Source organism: Peromyscus leucopus, chromosome 4, assembly GCF_004664715.2.
Source record: "Peromyscus leucopus breed LL Stock chromosome 4, UCI_PerLeu_2.1, whole genome shotgun sequence".
Lineage (NCBI taxonomy): Eukaryota > Metazoa > Chordata > Mammalia > Rodentia > Cricetidae > Peromyscus > Peromyscus leucopus.
Window position 1 is genome coordinate 44,480,075 of NC_051066.1, and position 26,910 is coordinate 44,506,984.

Sequence of the window (26,910 nt, forward strand, 5' to 3'; positions counted from 1 at the left end):
AACTGGCATTTGGCTCATTTTTACCACATAAATAGAGAGGAAACTCAGTGAAGATCCAGTCTTACACACCAGTCACCCTTTTATGGATGGCATATTTTATCCTTCAAAGTTAACGGAAAGGAAGAAAAATCTATACAACAAACCCAATCCTCTAAATTACTCCCGTTGAAAATGAAAAATAGGTTTTGGAGTTGAAGATTTAAAAGAGCAGATGTAGAAACTGAGATTTTTGGCAGCCTGTATAAGAATTAATGAGCTTTGGGGAAACCCAGCTGATGGAGAATCGGGGTAGATTACTGTCAAAGCTTTGGGGTCTAATGCCTGCAGTGAACTAGCTTCAAAGTAGTCCATGGAGAAGGACCAGGGCAGGCTTTCAAATTCCTTACAGGATTACCCCATATTATCAAAAGCTTCTACTGCATGTGTCAGCCTACCTCACATTAGCATTGTTTTTATCAACATATACGTCACACATGCATTCCTTCAATGAAAACTTGACAGTACCTTAAAGTTACAAAACCAACCATCCCATAAAACTATGCATGACCTTTCTTTTGTGCTCATCAACTGTGTGGATAGTACCCAGTTTGAGGACTCAGAATTTTGGAGCCTTTGGGCAGATTGTAGAATAATCTGGGGAATATTATGAACTACTGTATGAAAAGAATGTACTAGCAGGCCATGGAAATTCAGGCTTCTTAACTGTGCAGTAAAGAATTCCCTTCTCTGCTACTGGCTCCCCTAATGCTTTTGTAGATCCCTTCATTTTCATGAATAAACTATATGCTAACTAGGTAATTTCAGAGTGTTGATCCTAAATATAATTAGTACTTATATGGCTCATCTATTCCCGCACATCTGGATGTAGGTTTTCCAGGGATATACAAATTAAGCAGTCCCTATCTATATGTTGTTGCTGATAAGATGCTGTTATGGGACTTCGAGTCAGAATTCATACATAAACATATTTTTTTGGTTACTCAGTTATGCCACATTGATCTGTATGCTTGCAAAGATTTGAAATAAAAGTATACGTGGAGGATTTTAACAAGTGTTTGTAACAATCCTTGTGCCGAAGACTGTCACTTCATAACTGGGTGGTGGTGGCACACACCTTTAATCCCAGCACTCGTGAGGCAGAGGCAGGCAGATCTCTGTGTGTTCAAGGCCAGCCTGGGCTACAGAGAGTTGCAAGATAGACTCCAAAGCCGCATAGAGAAACCCTGTCTTGAAAAAAAAAAAAAAGAGAGAGAGAGAAAGACTGTCACTTCAGGTTTACTGTGCTTTGTAAGCCATCTCAGGTTCTACCAGTACCCTCCCAGCCAATGAGCCTGACCTAGTGTTTACCAGAAGTCTGACCTTACCTCCGACTCTATTCCTTGAGTATAGAATGTCTACAGATTCGATTTCTACCCTGCTGAACCTTGAGTGACTCCATTAAATGACAAGAAGAAGCTTAAATCTCTGATCATAGTCTTAAAGACTCTACAAACCCCTGTCCTTTCAATGCACAGTGTTGTGCCCAGGTCTCCTTTCTCTTCTCCAAAGGTTCACTCTTCTCCCCACAGAGCCTTTGCCTCTTTCTTGCATCTGCTTGCTGGACTCTTCCTCCCTCTTCATTTTCGAAGGGGAGTAATCTGTATTTGGCAGCATCAAAGGAGCAAAGATAACAAATGTGAAGTGAAACATGGTAAAAAATGGCAAGCACACATGTGATACCGGTATTTTCATTTGTTCGAAACTATCAAGGGCAAATTGTCAGGTACTTGTGGGTTCACCCTAAATGACCTTCCATTTTTCAGGAAAAAGTTAAGGAATATTATATCATTTTTCCACTTGGAACATTAAAGCTCTGTAAAGGCAAGTTAACTTGGATTTGGTACCCGAATTATATAACAAATCATCAAGTGTGTAGTGAACACATTTTTATTGAGAAATATGCAGTGGTTTCTGCATGTGCTTTCATATCTATTTGAAGAGGCTTATTATCTACAAGTACAAATTTGTGAGTTGATTATTTCAATCAGTAATATTTATTGAACAATGGTTGTATATGATGTGTCTTTCTGTAAGCTAGTGTGCTAAATTCCCAATATTCGTGTTAATTTTTACTTTAAAAAACTCAAAAAAGATAGTCACCTTGGAAATATTCAGTGAATGCCCTTCATGTCCTTGCATATTACCTTACTTGGTGTCATGTGCTTGTCACTTCACCGAACTTTGAGGCTGAAGAGTCCCTGATTTCACCATGCTCATACACTAAGGGATACAGATTAGAAAAGAATACATTTGTATATTACTATGAGAAGAATATTTACAGCTTGTTATAGTATGGAGTAATCAATTAATGGTGAGAGAGGCATCAGTGACACCTTATTAGGTAGACTTTCTGATAGTATGTGTGTTTTCAAAAACTTGGATGATGCTTATCACCATAGAGTATCTCCACATAGCTGGAGGTGGTCACCTTAGTACCTTTCCTGCCACTTCCTTCTTAGACACAGTGTGCCTTTAGCTGATCAGTTTATTCTTAGGAATATCAGTGGCACTAAGAAATGGACTGCTACCCGCAGCTGAGAGCTTACTAGGGATAATTTAGGATGGAAATTTGAGCGAATAAAATTAAGAAGTTAGATCCTTTAAAAATATGGCTCTTCAAATGTATGTGTCACATTTATGACTTTAGAAGCTTAACTATCCTGAAGTAATGTTGAGTAATATAAATAAATATCCTCAAACCCTTAGTTTATGTCCTGACATTGAACTATACCGGGCACAGAAAGTCAACTGCACCTTTTCTTAGAAGAGAAAATGGGAAATCAGAGTAGCAGAGGTATAAAGTCAGGACATAGATTTAACTAGATTTGTTTCTTAGAAGTTTGATACTGACCATTGCCAAAGGGGATAAGTTCTGTCTATGAAATGCAGATATCAGTACAAGAGACCATGCATTAGTCCACTGGAAGGTGGAAATCTTCTAGTCAACCAATGACATTTAGACCTGTTCATATCAAATTGACAGGTTGGCCTCTAAGTGACTTCTTATTAACAATGTTTATTTATGGATGAAAAAAATTGCTGACATGAGAAAAGCTGGATTGAGCCATCTAGAACATTCCTAATACAGTTTGGCAATTCCACATGTCTTTTCCTTTAGTTTAATTTATTTCACAATTATGGTCTAGCAAAATGGCATTATTATAAACATCTCTAACTCTGTGAGACTAGCTGTATTATATCTCAACTTTGTTATCACTATATTCCATACCAGGGCTAGAGTTAGAGGGTATCTTGGAGAAGCTTAGCTTCTGGACCTATCACTTACAGTGACTCATTCTATATTAATCTGACATTTGACATGCAGCACCATCTTTGTGCTTTTGAAAAACAAAAATCCCAATATTCTATAAGATACAGACCCAATAAATCATGTTTTTACTCCTTCACTTTCCTCTGATATAAAATCTATGGTACAAGCTAAGAAAGTTGTCAACAGTACTTAGCTCTTGAAGTTGCATTGTAGATTCTCACTGTCACCATTTGATAGACTACTAAAATTTGATGTGACTTTCACCCAGGGTTTAAAAATGAAAATTATTAGAAGTGTAGTTTGCTCTTGGAGCTAGTACATCAAGGTGATTCTAAAATGATTCTAAAGAACAATTTAGTTCACATTTCAGGTATAATGACCAGATGATTAAATGTTTTATCACATCATAATAACCACTTAATATACCTGCTGTGCACTGTAAATATTAAATCAGATTTTGTATACTCCTATAAAGCAATGAGATTACTGTGTGCTAGAGATCAGATAATAAAGTTCCAAAATCTTAGGGTGTCTAATGATGGAAATGTACTGTCTCACCATTCTGGGGTGAGACATATGCAAGGCCAGAAGTGATTCCTTCTAAGGGATGTGAAAGAGCATCTGTGGGAACCCCTCCCCTGCCCTAGTGTGTTCCTTGCAGCTCTTTGGTGCTCCTTGGCACCTGTTGTATATCTTAATTGTTCTCTGCGTGGACTCTTGTGTGGTGTTCTTCCTAACTATATGTATGAGTCCACATTGTCTTTTCTCACAAGAATACCAGTAATAGTGGGTTGGGGGCCTAACCCTCTTTAGTATGATTACATCATAACTAATAATATCAATACTAACCTTCTTGAGTCACATTCTATAGTCTGGGGCAATAAGATTTAAACATGTCGGAGAAAGTAAACTTAAAACCAGAATAGCTAGTGATGGTAAGAGGACGTAGAACAACATCCAACATTTATGCAATTGCCCTGTCTCCTTTTGACAATGTGTAACATCCAGGGACACAGCTCTACACATTGATTTCCATCAGCCTAAACTAAAATGAGGTAACTAAAAATACTGAATATTATTGTCATGATTTAGAGTTCAGAAAAATCTCATATTGTGTCCACTAGTTTGTGGCTTTAAATGATATCTCAGTTTGGTAACTTGTAACAAAAAATATTTATGAAATTTTTGCTACTGAAAAATCCAAAATGTACCTTAAAAGCTTCTGTAGTTGCTCTGTTTTTTTTTTTCCTTTTAGGGGAATTCCTTAATAAAGTACACTAAGTGGCTATGTACTTCCTCTTTGAAAAATATAATATTCCTTTATAAATAAAATTTAAAACCTCTGTCCTATATATCCCTTATTGAGATTATGGATGCCTTAAATTTTTGAAAAAAAAATTAAGCAATTCATTTCTTCATATACAAGCCATCATTAAAAACAAAGATATTAAGGAGAGTAAAGAAAAAAGGAAGACAGGTATGTTTACTACAAGTAAAAGAAAGGCAAAACCACTTTTGTTTGAATTCCAAATGCTCCTTTTAAAGAAAAAGTATAGTTCTGCAAAATAATTCTCTCTGTAGAGGATGAGAAGAACAGACTGGCCAATTGCTTTCAGACTGCTTGATCATATCAGTGTTTTCATTAATTATTCAAGCTTTAATAGTTATCAAAGATTCCAATTGCCGCACTCAAAGTAAGGGGTAAAAGCTAAGGTTTGGCAGGTCTCTTTATGTTTGAGATCCCTCCCACTTAGAAGTACTTGTGCTTTTGAATGTTGGAATGACTTAAATCCTTCTATGTAGGAAAGAGCTTGACAGTTTAACCTTTGGACAAAGGATAAGGAAGATATAAATTGAAAGTGACTTAAAGGACATAGTGGTCATGTGGTGGCACAGCCGCAAGAACATGCTGTCTGTAAATCAGAAACCCTCACCAAACACTAAATCTGCCATGAATTCATCTTGGATTTCCAGACTGTTGAAATGGGAGAAGTAAATTTTGCTGTTTGCTAAAAGTCAAAACTAAACAAACCCAATCAAAGTCAGAATGACAAGTCCAACTAGAAATGCATGAGGAAGTGGCATTTTTGGGATAATGTGGCACATACTCAGAATCCGCCCTGTATGTCCATCCTGAGCCTGGATGTGCATATGTTGCTCCATCTGAGCAGTGACTGATACACAGAACAGTTGCTCCTGGGTCTTTAACAATGCCTGAATTGTAACTTTAAGAAACCTAAGAGTGAAATGGTGGGATTAGGTGAAAGATGAGGAAGGGTGATACAGTAAGAAGCCATAATAATGTGAAAGTGAGTTGGAAAGAAACATTTTCCCTAAGTTTGGGATATATTGCTTTAGTTTTATATCAGTCGTAAGTTACCAGACCATTTTATGTGCACATAATGTCACCAGAAGTGCCTGTCTAACAGAATAAGAATGCATTACCAATTCTGCTGTGATGACTGCAGCACAGAAACTATTAGACCCATTTGTCAATGTGGCATGGTGTCTAATAGTTTTAAAGAATGGGCAGTTGTAGCAACTATTTGACATTTTAAAGATACTATTTCTCCTCAAACACATTCCATTGACTCATCAGGCTTGAGTCCATCAGTCTGTCCAACCATGTCATTCCAGGGGACTAATAGAACACAACAAAACACACTTCCAACAACTAACAATGTGTTAACTTTAATAAGTCTCTCTCTTGTTTTAAACAGTGTTGATGTTTTATTATGACTCGGGTGCTGTGCAGGTTAGCACAGAACAAGAAAATAGAATATATATATAATGTATATATAATGTAATATACAAAACAGATCAGCAAAACTGTGAAAACCTGCTTTTCCGTGAGATACCCAGAGGATAGGCATCTTAATTTGCTCTCTGTTGCTGTGATAAAACACCATGAACAAAAGCAACGTAGATAGGAAAGTGTTTATTTGGCAAGGCTTGTTTACAGGTTACAGTCCATTATCAGGGGAAGCCAAGGCAAGAAATCAAGAAAGAAATCTGGAGGCAGTGACGAAGAAGAGTTCCTGGAGGAATGCTGCTGACTTGCTTACTCTCCACGCCTAGCTCAGCCCGCCTGCTTATACTAGTCATGATAATCTGCCCAGAGGTGGCACTGCACCCAGGCCTAGGCCTACCTGCAATAATCATTAGTCAAGAAAATACCCCATAGATTACCTACAGGCAATTTGATAGAGGCATTTTCTCAGCTGATGTTCCTCTTCTGAGATAACCCTAGTGTATATCAAGCTGACAGAAAAATAATTCTAGCCAGCACTATAGGTAAAGTAATAGTGCTCTCCTAAACATTTTCTTCAAGCCTGACACATTCAGCAAGTTTTGTTTTTATTCTTGTTTTGTTTTAAATGTGCAGTGTAAGAAGTTTATGATAGTATGTTCACACAAAGGGGTTTGCTTTAATAATTATAAAGTTAAGCTGACTTCTGATCTTGTTTTTTCAATCAACCGTATTCCTGAAACACAAGGGTTCTTCACATTTTAGTTAATTATTACTAAGTAAGGGGATCAAGAAAAAATACTGAATATAAAAAAGGAGAACATGAAGGGATTTTCTTTTCTCTTCCCACCTAAGCAATGAAATATTGCTTAGCCTTAACTCAGTGACTGAGTCTGTCCCACCAGTTGTTGAAGAGGAAATGAGACATGTAATCTTATAACTTCCTTCCAGATCTACTTTGCTTTTCTTGTAACCAACGCTTTAGTTTTAGGAAGATAGAACACACTTGGGTGTGACTTTGTTCAGCTTTGGAATCAACTCATTTCAAACTGGAGTTTGCTGATCCTCTACTCATAGCTCACCTTTGTTCCCCAGCAGTGGTTGTGGGAAACTCTGCTCCCTCTAGCCTGTGGGAGACACAGAAGCCTTGGAGAGCATCTCTGTCCTTCTCTAGAGTCCTTTGATGATTATTCTACCTATTGTCTTGTTTGGCAAAGGTGAGCCACAATGTTTTTTGTTTGCTTGTTTGTTTTTCCTCTCAAGTTTCCGAGTAGGTGGAAGCTGTGTCCTCAGTGAAAGTTGTTAAGTGTTTGCAGAACTTTCTGTTCTCCAAGTCCACAGTCAGTTTTAATTCCAAAGAAGATTCTGAGCACAAGGCCACTCTTATCTACTTTCTCTTTGGCTTCTAGTCACCTTTTTCTATTTCTCTTCCTTTTGTTCTTCATGGAACCTGCTACGCACACTTACTTTTTCCACTTTCTTTGTTGACTAAACCCTTCTTCCAGGTGCTCTGAGATTTGGCTCCTTGGGAATGTTTTTATCTGGAGCTGGAGGTCCTTTCAGTTCAAGCCATGGTGGTAAGACTGTTGATTTGCAAAGGTCAAATTAATTACTCAAAGCCAAAAATCTGGTTCTTTAGTTTTTTCTGAATCAACCTTACCCTGAGGCACAGTAGAATTATTCTTTGCTACTTAAGTATGGTAGAAAACATGAAGTAAAAGAAATTGAAAACAAAAGCCTTGTTTTCACATAGAAATATTCCACTGCATAACAAATGTCTACAGTGGAATAAAAGATTAGTGTGTATTTATCAGTTTGTCTGTTTCCATACACTAAAATAAAAACAAAATATTAAATGTGATGCTAATATGTATCTGTGCTCTAGCTTAAATAATGTTCCCTGGTTAAAACTAAATGAAGGTAGGAATATTTTTCCTTTCATAAAGCTGCACACAGTATCAATGAGCTTAATTTTTCAAAATCTTTCAACATAAGCCTTCTGTCTGAATCCAGTCAGGTTAGTCATAGTATCTCCAAGACTTGCTTATGTGCCCACTACTGTGAGCAAGCACTAGTAATGAATGAAAAGGAATGATGGATACTTTGCTACTCCACTAACTGCTGAGAATAAATTCTTTTCTGACCTGAGGAATATCATCTCTCAGAAGAGAACCTCCTAAGCAGTTGTTGATCAAACCTGGAACCATCTTCAGTTGTTTTCTTGTAAAGGTTAGCCATGTGTTTGATATTTCTTTCTCTGCCACTAAAGCAAGTACTCTGTGGCACACATACCCTACAGACTCTTCTCGACACACACAGCTTTATGATGCAGATCCACAACCAACTCTTTTAAGTGGATAGTAGGCAGAAAACAGATGTTTTTTAACTAACATTTCCAACCTAAGTAGCTATTGTATCAAGAGATAAGTGTCTGCTGTTGTTTGTTTTAGAAAGTAGGATGCAGCATAAATCCATCTGCCCTTGTAGTCCTTTTTAAATAAAAATGTCTTAGCCTGACTCTTTTACCAAATTCAAATTAATAATATATGGAAGCCTGACTAGATGAATGGCATTTCACAGCTTACAAAGCTCCATTAGGGCTGGGTATTCAGAATAGTGACATCTATTCGGAGCCTCCTTCAGTCTTGTATCATGTGATATATGGGAAGGCAGTATGAATTAAAGATGATAGGAATGAGCAGAGAGTGGAGGTCAAAGCTTTAATACCAGCATTGTGGAGGCTGAAGTAGGAGAGCCATAGCCAATATGCATAGGATAAGTGTTGAACCCAAGGCAGGTCTGGGCTATTTATAAGGACTCTATCTTAATAATAATAATAATAATAATAATAATAATATCAATAATAATTAACAATGATAGTGAAGATTGAGTAGCTTAATTGTTTTAGGACATTATAGTTTTATATTCTAGAGAATTAATTTTCATAAATGCAGACTGTTAATATTCTTCACCAGTGTTTCTCAAACTTGTCCAATGAAGGCAGTCTTTTGTTGCTGCAGTGTTTTGTGGGAGAGGATCTGAAGGCATGGCATCAACGACACAGACATCAGGAGTCAGTTGAAGGCAAACAGCAAACTCATTTACTCAGTAATGGGGAAGACCTTATATACACTCCTCCCAGCACCCAAGCTTTGTCCCAATCTGGTGGCATTGTGTGATCATCCTTCATTAGCCGGGCACCATCAGGAACTCTGACAGTGCCTGTTGCTAGACCCTTAGACAGACTCCAGGTTGACTCATAAAGAAGTAGGTTATGTACATGCCTTGGAAACTGATTTGAGCCAATTTCCTTAAACCTAGGGGCCTGTCCTACTACAGTCTTTAAGGATTAAAAATTTTTATCCATTGAATACCAGTGTTAAATCATTTTTCTTACAACATTTTTTGAATATATAAACATAAAGTCAAGTATAAATGCCTTGTGTTCATACCTTTTATTAAATAAAATTATAACTCAATGTGCTGTATTATTGCAACTCTGCTGTTTAGCAGAGCCTCTCATAATCTCATCCTTGGCATTTCTATCTCTATTCATATTCTTTAGGGACAAAATGATTATAAATAGAAATGCTAAGTACATGCAATAGTATGCAGTTAAATGACTATGGCAAATTTAAACATAAAAAGGTAAAAGGTAAATTTCAAAGGGGGCAAATTTAAGATTGTAGAATATGTATTAAAAGATTAAAAATTTACTAAGTTATTAGGAGGTAAATTAAAAAATAATATGAAACTCAAAAGTAATATGCATATCATGAAGTTAGATTAGAAAAGTTTAAGTGAAACTTTGTATGTAGCCGGGAAGGATGCTGCACACCTGTAGTATCAGGACTGTGGAAGTGAAGGGGGTGGGTTCAAGGTCTTGTCTCATGCCAGGGTAGGTTGCATGAAAAAAAAAAAGGAGTGGGGAAGGGACAAGTCTACACACAAATAATGAAAAGTAACTGAACAGATTGTATTTATGTGTATTTGTGTAAATACATTCATATATATATATATATATATAATATATATACTAATAATATATATATTTAATATATATATGCTGCCAAATTGATAATGGGGGACATGGGACAGGCTCAAGGGAGGTCACCTAGGAGAGACTAGAATAAGAAAGAGATATAATTATATTTCAATTAAAGCCATGTCAAAAAATGATCGATGGCCTAAAATCATCAAAGAATAAGGAAGGAAAAGGTCTTAGAATGAGTTTAAAAGTAGATATAATGCCTGAAGTTAGAGATGGCAGAAAAAAACAACTGCCCTTCCAGAGGAAGGATCTTATGTGTCTTTGGGTAAGTTTGACTTCATTTTTTATTGTGAGCCTAGTCTTTAATGGCTGAGCCATCTCTCCAGCCCAAGTTTTACTTTAATTGCTACATGTTATGTATCAATTTACAGAATAGTAAAGGAGTTCCCAATCAGTCCTTCATGGGATGTGATAATAAGGTGGATTAGATTCTGCCTCATTTTTCAATGTAGAAGCCCAGTGTTCTCTTTGGTACATTCCAAAGTCTTTCATAAAGATTCAATATAGTTAAAAAGAATCTTCAGCCCTCTTAAAAGCTATGACCTCTGTATCCCTGTGAAATTGTTTCTGCTGAAAAAAAAAAAAAAAAAAAAAAAAAAAAAAAAAAAAAAAACCCTTCACTCCAGCTCTCCCTCCAGAACTGATCTGGAAGTTTATAGAAATACACCCAAGGACCATCGAGTTGAGTCTTAAAGAAAGATGTCACCCTCTTAGATATAAATACCATTCACATTAACTGGATGGCTGAGACAAGTGTCATGAGATCCTTATTCAGGAAAACGTTTGTGTAATGGCATACACCTAAGTAAGGAATCGAGGCTTCAATAGATATATAACCTACCTTCCTTCCTTATATCCATCCTTTCTTCCTTCCTTTCTTTGTAACTACCGTCCTCCCTCCCCCTCTCTCTCTGCCTTTCATCTTTTAGGAAGTAGAGAGCAATTATAGCATACCCACTGTGTGTTCTATTTATGGATGAAAAATTTCCACAGCTACACAGGCAACATTAACGGAAATATTAGTAAACACAAATCATAACAAAAGCAAGCATGTACTTAATGAAATCTGTAACTAAAATCCAAGCAGTGTAAATACTACTTTAACATATGATCTTATCTCAAGTCCAGTGCTCAGCTAATGTTAATGAAACATGTCCTACTTACTCTGACTTCTTTGGAAAATTGAGTACTCAACCAACATACCACATCAGCTAATGTATACAGTTGTCATAGCCCATGAAGATGTTTTGGGATTTGCTTTTCTCTCTGTCTGCATTAATTTTAGAGATATCAGTTATTTTAGAGAAAAGGATGTGCCCCCTAGTACCTTGCAGAAAGAAAATAAATGTCACTAAGAGCTAAATCTAAGATTTGGGAAGTCTCTTACTATCCATATGCCATGAATATCATCTCTAAATCCTAAAGATATGGAAAAATTAAGGCAAATCCTCGATCTCTAGTTGGAATGAATTTTATTTCTGTTTCTAAATGTTTGAGTTCTTTTATGCAGATTTTTAAAAAATCTTTAATGGGTTCATCACATTTGACCTGCCTAAAATTTGCTCAAAGAACATATAGGAAAGGCATGTGGTATTGGAGATTATTCCTGAAGACAAAAGGTCATGATGAGAAATTTTTGGAACCTAAGGAAAGAAAGCTGTTGCCATGTGAGAACCATAAGAAATCTTATTAAATTTTCTATCATAATTATGAATTTGGTGGATTGAGTTTGAGAAGTCTTAAGTGTCTGTGTTTGTGAAATTGCTCACATTTTATAACCTCAACACAATAATTACTTTATAGTATTTTCAAAAGGCTAAATACATGAAAATATCAATATCAAAGAACAACCAGGAAACACAGGTAGCTTGTTGTTAGAAATAATAGAAATTTAGAATAGTAAAGTGTTTGGGCTGGAGAGATGGCTCAGCGGTAAAGAGCACTGGCTGTTCTTCCAGAGGTCCTGAGTTCAATTCCCAGCAACCACAGGGTGGTTCACAACCATCTGTAATGAGATCTGGTGCCCTCTCCTGACCTTCAGGGATATGTGCATACAGAATACTGTATACATAATAAATAAATAAATCTTTAAAAAAATAGTAAAGTGTTTAAATAGTACAAAAATAGAAATTGAGAGAATAAAACAAACATGAAAATGCTCAAAAACATTTTGTTAATTATTTAATCATTAAGTATTTCTTCTCTTCTAATCATTAAATATTTCATTGTAGCCGGGCGATGGTGGCGCACGCCTTTAATCCCAGCACTCGGAAGGCAGAGCCAGGTGGATCTCTGTGAGTTCAAGGCCAGCCTGGACTACCAAGTGAGTCCCAGGAAAGGCGCAAAGCTACACAGAGAAACCCTGTCTCGAAAAACCAAAAAAAAAAAAAAATATTTCATTGTACACAAGGTTTTGTTTTGTTCTAAGGTAACATCTCCTCCATTCTTCTTTGACCTTGAATGGACTTTTGATGCCAAGGCTTACCTTGAATTCTCGATTCTCCTGCCTCCAGTTCCTCTAAGTTCCAGAACTACAATCATGCACTACAATATCTGATTCTTTAAAAATGGTTTCCAAATGATGTATCTTTATTAAATATTAAATATGTGAAACCTATACAAAAGATTTCTGTTGGCTTGTCACTGACCAGTTTGAGAAAGTCAAATGTCTTTCTACACTTTTAAGCCAGTTTTCCCAGGCTGTGCAATGACTGTTACATTGAAGAGTTGTCTAGAATACCAGGAATTTTTAATTCAAGTGGCCATTTTAATATTTTTAAAGGTTTATTTATCTTTATCTGTGCGTTTGTGTGTGCACATATTGGAACACAGAACTCGCATGTGTACTTGCACTGGGGTGCTCTTGTTTATAAAAACCAGAAGAGGGCAACGTATTTCCTGGAGATGTAGTTACAGGCTTTCCCAGCCACTATGTAGGTGCTGGAAACTGAACTGCAGTCATCTGCAAAAGCAACAAATGTTCTTAAACCTCTGAGCCATCTCACCAGCTCTTTCAAGTGGTCATTTCTATCTTGCCAAAATAATGGTGGACAAAACCTGTGTTTTCTGACCAGAGCTTGGGAAAATAGAGATCAGAAAGAAGGCAATGTTAAGGGTGTTAGTTGACTTAGTATAGAATGCTTATTATTCATGGCAGAATTCTTACAAAATACAATTTTTAAACTAGACTTATTATTTTGCTATTTCTTCACTCATTCTTTCAAACATTATGTTGTTTTTTTTCCTTTAGATATTAAAGTGTAAGACTACTTCCCCCAGGATTAGAGATTTAGTAACTTAATTACATGGTTCATACTTAATTTTGGCGTACTTAATTCCATCTCTTTAATCTTATAATGACACCTCCCTCTTAGCAACAATTTTAAATAAATTAGTTAAAAACCCAAAAGGGACTGAGAGGATTTGCAATCCTAGGCAGGCTATGGAAATTTTTCACTTGCTTTAAAAGGGGTATTGTCACAAAGGGGTTTCATTTAGAAGTGCTGGGGTGGACGGTGGTGAGAGAGACATGTTTACCTGAGAGGGTCTGATGTCAGATTAGTTTGTCTGTCAATGTATTTTATATGTCTGTCGCTATCTGTCACAGCTTGGATTTGTCAGGAGTATGCATGCTTCTGTTTGTTAAGAGTGCCTGTCTGTCCCTCACTGGCAGCGACTTTACAAGAAGTGATGCACCTGTCTTCACAGCTGGCCTTTGCTCATGGGAGAGAAGGTCACTTAACACCATTTTATCCTCCCGGACAGCTGTATGTAAACTGCCTGAAGGTATAAAAGACCTAAATTATATTTAAGAAAACAACAACAACAACAAAAATGCTCTCCAATGGCTGATCCAGTTTTGTCTATAAAATAGTTGCTGTCTGGATTTTTTAAATTTGGGAATGTGCTGGCTTAGTTCAATAGAAAAATGCTGTGGTTTTCACTGGTCTAAGTATTCCATCAGCTTTTACTGGCTTGCTGAACATCAGTGTCTTCACATGTTATCTTGTGATTTTTTTTTAATCTTCCTTTTTTTTAATTTATTTTACAATACTATTCAGTTCTACATAATAGCCACAGATTCCCTTGTTCTCTCCCTTCCTGCCCCCCTCCCCTTCCCCCCAGCAAACCCCCCATTCCCACCTCTTCCAGATCAAGGTCTCCCCGAGGACTGGGATCGACCTGATAGACTCAGTCCAGGCAGGTCCAGTCTCCTCCTCCCAGATTGAGCCAAGCGTCCCTGCATAAGTCCCAGGTTTCAAACAGCTAACTCATGCAACGAGCCCAGGACCTGGTACCACTGCCTAGATGCCTCCCAAACAGATCAAGCCAATCAACTGTCTCACCTACTCAGAGGGCCTGATCCAGTTGGGGCCCCTCAGCCTTTGGTTCATAGTTCATGTGTTTCCATTCATTTGGTTATTTGTCCCTGTGCCTTATCCAACCTTGGTTTCAACAATTCTCGCTCATATAAACCCTCCTCTTTCTCACTAATTAGACACCCAGCACTCCACCAGGGGCCTAGCCATGGATGTCTGCATCCAGATTCCTCAGTCCTTGGATGGGGTTTATGGCACAACTATTAGGGTGTTTGGCCATCCCATCACCAGAGTAGGTCAGTCCCGGCTGTCTCTCGACCATTGCCAGCAGTCTTTTGTGGGAGTATCTTTGTGAATTTCTGTGGGCCTCTTTGGCTCTTTGTTTCTTCCTTTTCTCATGTGGTCTTCATTTACCATGGTCTCCTATTCCTTTTTCTCCCTCTCTTTTTTTGATCCAGCTAGGATCTCCCGCTCTCTTTCCCTTGACCCTCGCCCTTCATTGCTCCCACTCATGTCCAGGCTGTTCATGTAGATCTCATCCATTTCTCTGTGTCTTTCTTGGGGTCCCATTTTCCAGGTAGCCTCACTGGTGATGTGAGTAGCAGTCCAGTCATCCTTGTTCCACATCTAGCATCTTCCTATGAGTGAGTACATACCATATTTGTCTTTCTGAGTCTGGGTTACCTCACTCAGGATGATTTTTTCTAGATCCATCCATTTGCCTGCAAACCTCATGATGTCATTGTTTTTCTCTGCTGAGTAGTATTCCATTGTGTATATGTGCCACAATTTATTTATCCATTCTTCAGTTGAAGGGCATGTAGGTTGTTTCCAGGTTTTGGCTATTACAAACAATGCTGATATGAACATAGCTGAGCAAGTGCTCTTGTGGTATGATTGAGCATTTCTTGGATATATGCCCAGGAGTGGTATGGCTGGATCTTGGGGGAGATTGATTCCCAATTTTCTAAGAAAGCTCCATATTGATTTCCAAAGTGGTTGTACAAGCTTGCATTCCCACCAGCAGTGGAGGAGAGTTCCCCTAGTTCCACATCCTCTCCAGCATAAAGTGTCTTCAGTGTTTTTGATCTTAGCCATTCTGACAGGCATAAGGTGGTATCTCAGAGTTGTTTTGATTTGCATTTCCCTGATGATTAGGGATATTGAGCAATTCCTTAAATGTCTTTCAGCCGTTTGAGTTTCCTCTGATGAGAATTCTCTGTTTAGTTCTAAGGCCCATTTCTCAATTGGACTGTTGGTCGTTTTGATGTCTAATTTCTTGAGTTCCTTGTATATTCTGCATATCAGTCCTCTGTCACATGTGGGGTTGGTGAAGATCTTTTCCCATTCTGTAGGCTGTGGCTTTGCCTTGTTGACCGTATCCTTTGCTCTACAAAAGTTTCTCAGTTTCAAGAGGTCCCATTGATTGATTGTTTGTCTCAGTGTCTGTGCTACTGGTGTTATATTTAGGAAGTGATCTCCTATGCCAATGTGTTCAAGACTACTTCCTACTTTCTCTTCTAGCAGGTTCAGAGTAGCTGGATTTATGTTGAGGTCCTTGATCCACTTGGACTTAAGTTTTGTGCACGGTGACAGATATGGATCTATTTGCAGCCTTCTACACGTTGATATCCAGTTATGCCAGCACCATTTGTTGAAGATGCTTTCTTTTTTCATTGTACACTTTTGGCTTCTTTGTCAAAAATTATATGTTCATAGGTGTGTGGGTTAATGTCAGGGTCTTCAATTCGATTCCATTGGTCCATATGTCGGTTTTTATGCCAATACCAAGCTGTTTTTATTACTGTAGCTCTATAGTAGAGCTTGAAGTCAGGGATTGTGATGCCTCCAGAGGTTGTTTTATTGTACAGGATTCTTTTGGCTATCCTGCGTTTTTTGTTTTTCCATATGAAGTTGAGTATTATTCTTTCCAGGTCTGTGAAAATTGTGTTGGTATTTTGATGGGGATTGCATTGAATCTGTAGATTGCTTTTGGTAAGATTGCCATTTTTACTATGTTAACCCTGCCTATCCATGAGCATGGGAGATCTTTCCATTTTCTGACATCTTCTTCAATTTCTTTTTTCAGGGACTTAAAGTTCTTGTCATATAGGTCCTTCACTTGCTTGGTTAGTGTTACCCCAAGGTATTTTATGTCATTTGTGGCTATTGTAATGGGTGATGTATCTCTGGTTTCCTTCTTAGCTTCTTTGTCCATTGTTTATAGGAGGACTACTGATTTTTTTGAGTTGATCTTGTATCCTGCTATGTTGCTGAAGGTGTTTATAAGCTTTATCAGTTCCTGGGTGGAATCTTTGGGGTCATTCAAGTATACAATCATGTCATCTGAAAATAGGGAAAGCTTGACTTCTTCTTTTCAATTTGTATCCCTTAATCTCCTTATGTTGTCTTATTGCTCTGGCTAGAACTTCAAGTACTATATTGAATAAGTATGGGAAGTGGACAGCCTTGCCTCGTTCCTGATTTTAGTGAATTGCTTTGAGTTTCTATACATTTAATTTGATGTTGGCAGTTGACTTGTTGGAAATTGCCTTTATTATGTTTAGGTATGTTCCCTGTATTCCTGATCGCTCCAAGACTTTTATCATGAAGGGGTGTTGGATTTTGTCAAATGCCTTTTCTGCATCTAGTGAGATGATCATGTGGTTTTTTTCTTTGAGTTTATTTATATGGTGTATTACATTGATGGACTTTCGTATGTTGAACCACCCTTGCATCCCTGGGATGAAGCCTACTTGAACATGGTGGATAATTGTTCTGATGTGTTCTTGGAGTCTGTTTGCCAGTATTTTATTGAGTATTTTTGCATCAATGTTCATGAGGGAGATCGGTCTGTAGTTCTCTTTCTTTGTTGCATCCTTGTTTGGTTTAGGAATCAGGATAATTGTAGCCTCATAGAAGGAGTTTGGTAATGTTCCTTCTGTTTCTATTATGTGGAACAATTTAGAGAGTATTGGTATTAACTCTTTTTGAAGATCTGGTAGAATTCTGCGCTGAAACCATCTGGTCCTGGGCTTTTTTTGGTTGGGAGACTTTTAATGACTGTTTCTATTTCCTTAGGGGTTATTGGACTGTTTAAATAGTTCATCTGGTCTTGATTTATCTTAGGTATGTGGTACCTATCCAGAAAAATGTCCATTTCTTTTAGGTTTTCAGTTTTGTGGAGTAGAGGTTTTTGAAATATGACCTTATAATTCTTTGGATTTCCTCAATGTCTGTTGTTATGTCCCCCTTTTCATTTCTGATTTTGTTGATTTGGATTCTCTCTCTCTGTCTTTTGGTTAGTTTGGATAAGGGCTTGTCTATCTTGTTGATTTTCTCAAAGAACCAACTCTTTGTTTCATTAATTTTTTGTATTATTCTCTTAGTTTCTAATTTATTAATTTCACCTCTCACTTTGATAATTTCCTGGCATCTAATCTTCCTGGGAGACTTTGCTTCTTCTTGTTCTAGAGCTTTCAGGTGCGCTGTTAAGTCACTAGTGTGGGATTTCTCTAACTTCTTTATGTGGGCATTTAGTGCTATGAATTTCCCTCTTAGCACTGCTTTCATAGTGTCCCATAAGTTTGGGTATGTGGTGTCTTCATTTTCATTGATCTCTAGGAAGTCTTTAATTTCTTTCTTTATTTCTTCCTTAACCCATTGGTGATTCAGTTGAGCATTATTCAGTTTCCATGAGATTGTAGGTTTTCTGTAGTTTTTGTTGTTGTTGAAATCTAACTTTAAACCATGGTGGTCTGATAGAACACAGGAGGTTATTCTGATTGTTTTGTATCTGTTGAGATTTGCTTTGTGGCCAAGTATGTGGTCGATTTTAGAGAAAGTTCCATGGGGTGCTGAGAAGAAGGTATATTCTTTCTTGTTAGGATGGAATGTTCTGTAGATATCTATTAGGTCCAATTGGGTCATGACATCAGTTAAGTCCTTTATTTCTCTGTTAAGTTTCGATTTGGGAGATCTGTCCAGTGGTGAAAGTGGGGTGTTGAGATCTCCCACTATTAATGTGTGGGGTTTTATATGTGGTTTAAGCTTTAGTAATGTTTCTTTTACATATGTGGGTGCCCTTGTGTTTGGGGCATAAATGTTCAGAATTGAAACTTCATCTTGGTGGATCATTCCTGTGATGAGGAAGTAATGCCCTTCTTGATCTCTTTTGATTGATTTTAGTTTGAAGTCCATTTTGTTGGATATCAGGATGGCTACACCTGCTTGTTTCTTAAGACCATTTGATTGGAAAGTCTTTTCCCAGCCTTTTATTCTTAGGTAGTGTCTGTCTTTGAATTTGAGATGTGTTTCTTGTATGCAGCAGAAAGATGGGTCCTGCTTTCGTATCCATTCTGTAAGCCTATGTCTTTTTATAGGTGAATTAAGTCTATTGATATTAAGGGATATTAACGACTAGTGATTGTTCATCCCTGTTATTTTTGGTGGTAGTGTGTGTGTACTTCTCATCTTTGGGGTTTACTGTTGTGGCTTTATCTATTGCCTGTGTTTTCGAGTGTGTATCTGACTTCCTTCCGTTGGAATGTTCCTTCTAGTGCTTTCTGTAGGGCTGGGTTTGTGGATACATATTGTTTAAATCTGGCTATGTCTTCGAATGTCTTGTTCCTTCCGTCTATGATGATTGAAAGTTTTGCTGGGTATATTAGTCTGGGCTGACATCCATGGTCTCTTAGTGTCTGCATTACATCTGTCCAGGTCCTTCTGGCTTTCAAAGTCTCCATTGAGAAATCGGGAGTTATTCTGATGGGTTTACCTTTATAGGTCACTTGGCCTTTTTCCTTTGCTGCTCTTAATATTCTTTCTTTATTCTGTACTTTTAGTTGTTTAATTATTATGTGTCGAGGGGACTTTTGGGGGGGGGTCTAGTCTGTTTGGTGTTCTATAGGCTTCTTGTATCTTCATAGGCATTTCCTTCTTTAAGTTGGGAAAGTTTTCTTCTATAATTTTGTTGAATATATTTTCTGTGCCTTTGAGTTGGTATTCTTCACCTTCTTCTATCCCTATAATTCGTAGGTTTGGTCTTTTCATGGTGTCCCAAATTTCTTGGACATTTTGGTTCATGACTTTTTGGCTTTAGTGTTTCCTTCGACTGATGAAACTATTTCTTCTACTGTATCTTCAATGCCAGAGATCCTCTCTTCCATCTCTTGCATTCTGTTGGTTATACTTGCATCTGAAGTTCCCAATCTTTTACTCAGGTTTTCTATTTCCAGCATTCCCTCTGTTTGTGTCTTCTTTATTTTTTCAATTTCCATTTTCAGGTCTTGGACTGTTTCTTTTATTTGTTTCATTGCTTTTTCATGATTTTCTTCCAGTACTTTATTGTTTTCTTCCAGGACTTTATTGTTTTCTTCCAGGACTTTATTGTTTTCTTCTAATTTGTTTGCCCTTTCCTCTAGTTGTTTACAGCGTTCTCCCAATTTTCTTGTCTTTTCCTCTACACAAGCCTCTACCTTCTTCATGATGTTACTCATAAGGCTACTTTCTTCTGCTTCTTCCAATTTTTGATGTTCAGGTCTAGATGTTGGAGGCGGGCTAGGTTCTGGTGATGCTGTATTGCTCTTCATTTTGCTGTATGTACTTCTGCCTTGACGTCTGCCATCTCCTTGTGGTTCCTTCTTGGTCTTATCAGTGTACTTGGTTCAGAAAGAGCTGACAGATTCAGGAAGTCTCTCTCTCTTGTCCAAAAAGGAGTTCTCTTGTCCAAATGGGAACTCCGGGCAGGATGGAAGCTCTTATCTGGACTGGAAGTCTCTGGCCCAGAAGGGAAGTCTGGAGCAGGATGGGAGCTGGGGGCTGGTCTCTAAGTCTCAGGAGTGGCTGGGGTCTCGGGCAGATGGGCGTGGGGGCAGGGCGTGGAGATTGCAGGGGTTGCTGGGGGGCTTGGAGAAGGGGATCCCTCCCGGTGGGGCTAGAAGGGGACCTGCCCAGTTGCCAGAACCTGGGGCCAAGTTGGGCAGGTCTTCCCAGAGTGGCTGGTGCCCAGGGATGGGGTCCGGTTGGGCCCAGATACTCACCTCTGGTCCAGAAGGGAAGTCGGGGGCAGGATGGGAGCTGGGGACCGGTCTCTAAGTCTCAGGAAGTGGCTGGGGTCTCGGGCAGATGGGGGTGGGGGCAGGGCATGGAGATTGCAGGGGCTGCCAGGGGGGGCTTGGAAAAGGGGATCCCTCCCAGTGGGGCTAGAAGGGGACCTGCCTGGTGCCCAGAACCTGGGCCAAGTTCTATCTTGTGATTTTTAAAGAAAGTGGATTTCTCTGGTTTAGTGTGGACCTTAGCTAAACATAGATCTTATCTCAGTAATGAACATGTTCCTTTTTTTCCTGGTTTTCATATTTCAATTGTCTATTTACCACAATAAGCTAAGCTTTGTAGGTAGGTTGCTTCTCCTCTGTTACCCACTACTTTTCTTAGAGCACACTATCAAGGTCATTGTGGATTATGTATTTCTTTCATACATAACTCTTATGTGGAAAATAATGAAGCAATGAAAAATTCAATCCACTGGCCAAGAAAAGAGTAAATGTTCCTTCTTACAGGAGCCCTGACTCAATCTTTCTAAAAATTAAGAAATACCTATGAGACTTATTGGATTTTAATCAAGATATACACTACTTACGATAAGATGTACAGCTTTAAAGGCATAGTTCAATGAGTTTTGCCTAGTAGATGAGTCTGTGTGATCAGTATCCTGATCAAGATGCAGTTACCAAAAGTCCCCTTATGATACACCTCTGTTAACCATGTGTAGCCATGCTTCTGTATATTATCAGAGCCTATTTTTACCTTTCCTACAAGTTCATAAATATAACCAAAGAGTATATGGTCTTCAAAAAAATGTGCCTGGTTTATTTCATTCAACTTATGGGTTTTTAGGTTTATCTAAATTATAGATGACTAGTTTGATTATTGTAGAACAAGAAATTCATTACCCATGTTAAAAATAATGGTACCAGTGATGAAAATCTATAGTATTACAGACACCTGATGCTGTAAACTCACATTGGGTTTTTTGGGTTTGCCTTTTTGAGTCTCCACTGATTTTCTGCCAGAGTCCCAAGTATATGTATAAATGATTCTTAGCAGAGCCACAAAACTCATATCTCACAAACAGATCACTTGATAAGTCAAGGAGATTAGCTGGCATGCTTTTAGATTAGGAAACAGCCTGGGCATGCTAACATCTCCAGGTTTCTGCATATCTATGTCTTTGGTGTCCCTTTAAATTCATACAACACTGTGGGTGGTGATGTAAACACAACAGTTTGTAAGATTTTGGAGCTACACAACTGGATGTTCCACTGCAAGTCTTTCTAAGACACATTTTCCATGGCATAAATATTTAAGGCTGTAAAGGGAGGTTTGGCTAGAATGCTTGAAGAATGTCACAAAGCAATGTTGTCTATTTGCAGGCAGTGTAAGAGGCTTTCCAAGAATAGCTTGTGGAAAATGGATTCATCAAATTGAATTTGAGCAGATGGTGATTGACAGCCATAGCTAGCTTAGTTTTTGCTAGTTCCAAAAAGGGACACATGGAACTTGTGTTGATGTGAAGGGCTATCTTATAGAGCATGTTGCTGGAGGAACAATGTTTCACTTCCTCAGGTCAACAATATTGTGGGCTTGATGGAGTGCTTAGGATTCCACTAGAGATTTTTAGGTCAGAAAAAAAATAGATTTTTGGCACCAAAATGTGTTAGTCCATCTCATAGATGAGTGAAGTGACAAAGCAGTTTTAGGAAAGCCACAGATAAGTACTGTGTATGCCTGACAATCTTCTACCTCTGTAAAAGCCCTTGGTATTATTAGTGAGATCCCCTAATAGGAAAATCATTGTTGAAAATAGTTTAAATGAGTATATACCAAGTAAAGACAACATCCCCTAAAGATGGACTGTTCAGTCATAAATTATGTAAAGAAAGAAAAGACCTTTATAAATGTTTTCCAAATGCAAATTTTTATACAGCAGCTGGATATAAGATATGTGGGAAACTCATTCAATGGCAAAAAGAAAATCTGAACTACATACAGCCGAGTGTTAACATTCCTTATGTGTTTTTCTTCCTCTTAGATCTACTAGAACAACTTCAAGGATTGCTGGGTCCGGGAGTGGAGGAAGGGCTGTGTGAAAAAAGTGACTCTACTCTCACAAGAATTGGGAAATCTTCGTCATAGGTAAGAGCTGATTCCTATCTTTGGTTTTGTGTTCTTCAGAAATGAGTTAAGCTGTGGTATAAAAATGGACGACATCATGGGGAATACTAAGATGTTTAGAATTTGCTTTTACTGAGTTTACTTCTCCTGGTTCGTATTGTTCATGTGCAGTGGGTTCCAAAGTCATTACTTAGCAGATACTACCTTCACATTTGAATTAGGTGGCAAGGTGACAAAAGCATCATTGCAAAGCACTAATCTGGCCACTTTGAACTTGAGCCACCAGTAGGAGGGACTGTGATGATATTTCCATGTGACACCCAGGAGGCTGCTCACAAGAACAGTAAACCAGCGCCACTGAGATGCTCCAGGGCTGGCAGACACCATTAACCTTAGTGCACCTATAAACAATAAGTGGCTGAGTCCTGTTGAGCAGTTGACATTTTGCTGTTTGAACACTTCACAGGTTTTTCTGCTTTTAATGTACTCTTACGATAGGAGTCTTGACTTAAAGGATTTGATTAAACAAAAATACTTTGAGTCTTACTTTTGGGCTAGGTTAGTTTTACCTAAATATTGCACGTATTCCTATTCCTGTCACAAAAAAATCGAGCGTAGTACTTCCTCTATTATCCATCCTCATCACAGTGCTAAAGCATTCCTCCTCTAGAGGGAACAGGGGCACAGCTTAGTGCGACAAAAATCTCCCATCCCTGAGCTCCAAGAAAGTTTACAGCAGATCAATCTCCTCTAAAGGCGACAAAGATACTCCACAGTCTGTCATACTTGTGTTCTTTCCAGATTCACTTCAACATGTAAGTTATTGTAGGTGAATCTGCAGTCTGTTATCTTTGTAGTCATTAAAAAAAAAAAAAAAAAAGATACAGGTTTCAGTGCCATGGGACCTAATGCAAACCCTGATTGAATTCTTTAGTATGAAAGGCTCCAGACTCACGGGACCTAAACACACTGTTAGTAATACCAACAGTCCACTGGGATGCCCAGTGGTATTATCATGCAAGATGGCAGAAAAATGTCCATCACAGGTTAGACATTGTTGTTGGTTTATCTTAGCAATACTTTTATATTATCTTGGTCCTATTTGCTTTTCCAGAGTCTGCATTTTTTCTTTCCTTTTTTTTTTGTATCCTTCTTTACACAGGGTATCTTTCATTTAAGACAGTTTCATATTTGCAGAAAAAATTCATTTGAAAATACAGAGAATCTCTGTGTACAATCTCTCCCAACACATACAGCTTCCACTGTTATGAACATCCTGTATTTGTGTAATAATTTGTTATAATTAATGACTCAATATAGACACATTAAGTCCATCATTAAACAATGGTTCCCTGCTAGTATGTCTATTCTGCAGGTGTTGAGAACTGTATAATGACAATTTTTCATCACTATTGTGTGTATGCACCACTCTAAATCTCCTATTTTCCTTATGTCTCTCTCTTTCTTTGCTGATATTCTGGCAAATTATGAATTTTTTTTGACTCCATAATTTTGCCTCTTACAAATTGTAATGTAATTTGGGTCATACTATATGTCGATGTTTTATATTAACTTCTTTTTGCATGAGAGAGAGAGAGAGAGAGAGAGAGAGAGAGAGAGAGAGAGAGAGAGAGAGAGAGATATGTAGATGATTTAGATGATTTCTTTACATACTATAGTATATTCATGCATCTGTTCAAATTGCTTCTAAGTTTGGGAGCTGTTTAAGAAAACGCTGAAAACATTTGTTTTCCAACTTGCATAGCAACCTGTTTTCAACTCATTCAGATGTGTACCCAAGGATTATGATGACTAAATCAAATATTAATAGAATATGATTTTGTAAGAAATTGCCAAACTTCATTACAATGCAGCTGTCACGTTTTACATTTTTCCCAGTATGTGAGCAAGTTCCTGTTGTTCCTAGTCCTCACAGAGGTTCCCAGTTGTCAATGCCTTGTGTCTCACCATTGTAGTGGGCACTCTGTGCTTTTCCACTGTCTATGTATGAATAGACTTAGTTACACATTAATTTTATTAAAATTTATTAAAACTGGACACTTAGTTGCTGGCATCCTCTTGAGTACTTATTACAGAATACCATTAAGAATCTGAACTTTTTTCTAGGCCTTACTAACTATTGTAATGCTATTTTGTGTGACACATGTGCTTGGCATCACAGAGTGACTTATTAATCATTGATGCAGTTGGCAAAGACACTTTCAAATAATAAATTATTGTAACTAAAATATATACAGTACATCAAAACTTTTATGTTGATAAACAAAATATGCATGTTCTGTGGATCTTCATTCAAACAAATCATGTTTGATGCTGCACAAGCTAGGTTTCTGCCATGAGCAGCATTATACACAAGGCCATACCACTCAGAGTCTACCCAGTCCTATGACCTGGAAGGTAAGTAGGATTAAACAGAGTTAGTACTGGAATGGGAGGCATCAAATTAGACACATCTGTGCTTGCTATAGATAGCCCCAAACTTTCAGTGATTCAATTTATGATTTTTACACTTTTATGATGGTATGAAACTAATTCACATCAGTTTCTACATACTCAGTTATTACAATTTTGATCTGAACAACCTTCACATGAGAGTGTTGAGAAAACAGGACTTTGAAACACAAACCTTTGAAGTGGTTGCTTCCCACCCACTCACACACATTATTTTTTTAAATTTTCTAGTCAGCAATATAAACTCTCTATCACCTCTGTAAATGTTCAGGTCCCTTTTGGAGTATTCCCTTCAAGTACAATCCTGGTTCTAATGCAAAGATGCCTCTGCAGTTTTGTTTTTGTTTTTTTAACTTTTGGGTGTCTACCACCCAGCTCTCAAATAAATACCAGGAAACTTATTCTTATTTATGAATGCCTGGCTTTAACTTGGTTTGTTTTTAGATAGCTTTTCTAGCAAATTATCCTATTTCTTTTTAACCACATTTTGCCTCTGGGCTTTTTACCATTCTTTATTCTATATATCTTTTTTTCCTTCTTACTCCATGACTGGCTGTGTGGCTAGGTGGCTGGCCCCTGGCATCCTCCTCTCCTCCTTTTCTCGCTCCTCACTTTCTTCCTTACATTTCTCCTCTTATTTATTCTCTTTGCATGCCATCCCCTCCTATCCTTTCTCCTGCCTAGCTATTGGCCATTCAGCGCTTTATTAGACCAATCAGGTGTTTTAGGCAGGCAAAGTAACACAGCTTTACAGAGCTAAACAAATGCAACATCAAAGAATGCAACACATCTTTGCATCATTAAACAAATATTCCACAGCATAAATGAATGTAGCACAACCTAAACTGAAACTACACAAGATGCCCCTGCTCAGAGACGCTGCTAAGAATTAGGGGATGGGAAGAAACATGAGACCTCCAAATCACTGTTTCCCATAGTAAGGTAGTAAAAAGATAAATGAAGGAAAAGCAGAATACTGGTGGAAAGATAAAACACCACTATTTATAATTCAGAGAAATCATAGTTTTAAACCTGCATACAGTCAATCCCAGAGTGGGAGGAGTTTGAACCTTTGCATACAGATAAGTTCCTTCCCCAAAAACTTGAAGATAAACGTAAAAGGCATTTTGGTAATGAGCGTATTTCCTGAGTCAATCAGGCATGTGTCATTCTTTTGTGGCTTCAGTTCCATTTTTGTTCAAGTATTGTTTGTGCTTTCATTTTTATAGTTCATCTTGTCCAGTGACAATAAATCATTTTTACCACACATAGAACCTCCAACTGTGATGTCAACAAACATTCCCTTAGTGTTAGAAATTTATAGCATCCTGTCAAAGTCCATCAAGATGTGAGTAGATGACTCCTGATTTGATTGGTACCTATGTTGAAAAGAGCCTTGCATAGCTTCTTACATTGGAAATTTCTAAGAAGATAATTTCCAGCTTTAAGATAGCAAATCAGCCAACAATAAAGGGAAAGGATTAAAGAGAATGAACAGGAAATGTAATTAGCGGGCTAATTAGCTAATGAAATGAGAAACCAGAATTGCACTATTGGCTGTGGAAAGCGAGAGGAGGTGGTAGGTTATATAGAGAGTTTTGACTTAACCACAGTCCATTTATTGGTCACCTACGAGATGCTGAACTCTGTTCTAGGCTTTTGTAAGTTAGTAATGACAATATGCTCTATATTCCAACAGGCCTCTGTGGACAGAGATGTTTGTGTCTTCTTTACTGCTCACACTTTGAAATCCTGATTTAGAGTCTATATGGTTGGGAGTTAGAAACTTCAGGAGGTAACAAGTGTTCTAAAAGTTTAGCCATTCTTTCTGCCA

General features: G+C 37.9%; 1 protein-coding gene across 4 annotated transcripts in view; it reads left to right on the top strand.

Annotated features, from left to right (window-relative positions):
* Nucleotides 1–26,910, top strand: part of B3galt1 (beta-1,3-galactosyltransferase 1) — a 577,829-nt gene that overhangs the window by 174,169 nt on the left and 376,750 nt on the right. For all 4 annotated transcript variants that reach the window (XM_037204848.1, XM_037204847.1, XM_028882019.2 and 1 more), the window contains exon 2: nt 22,522–22,625. The gene's annotated coding sequence lies outside the window, so the exon portion shown is untranslated. The remainder of the gene's footprint in view (nt 1–22,521; nt 22,626–26,910) is intronic.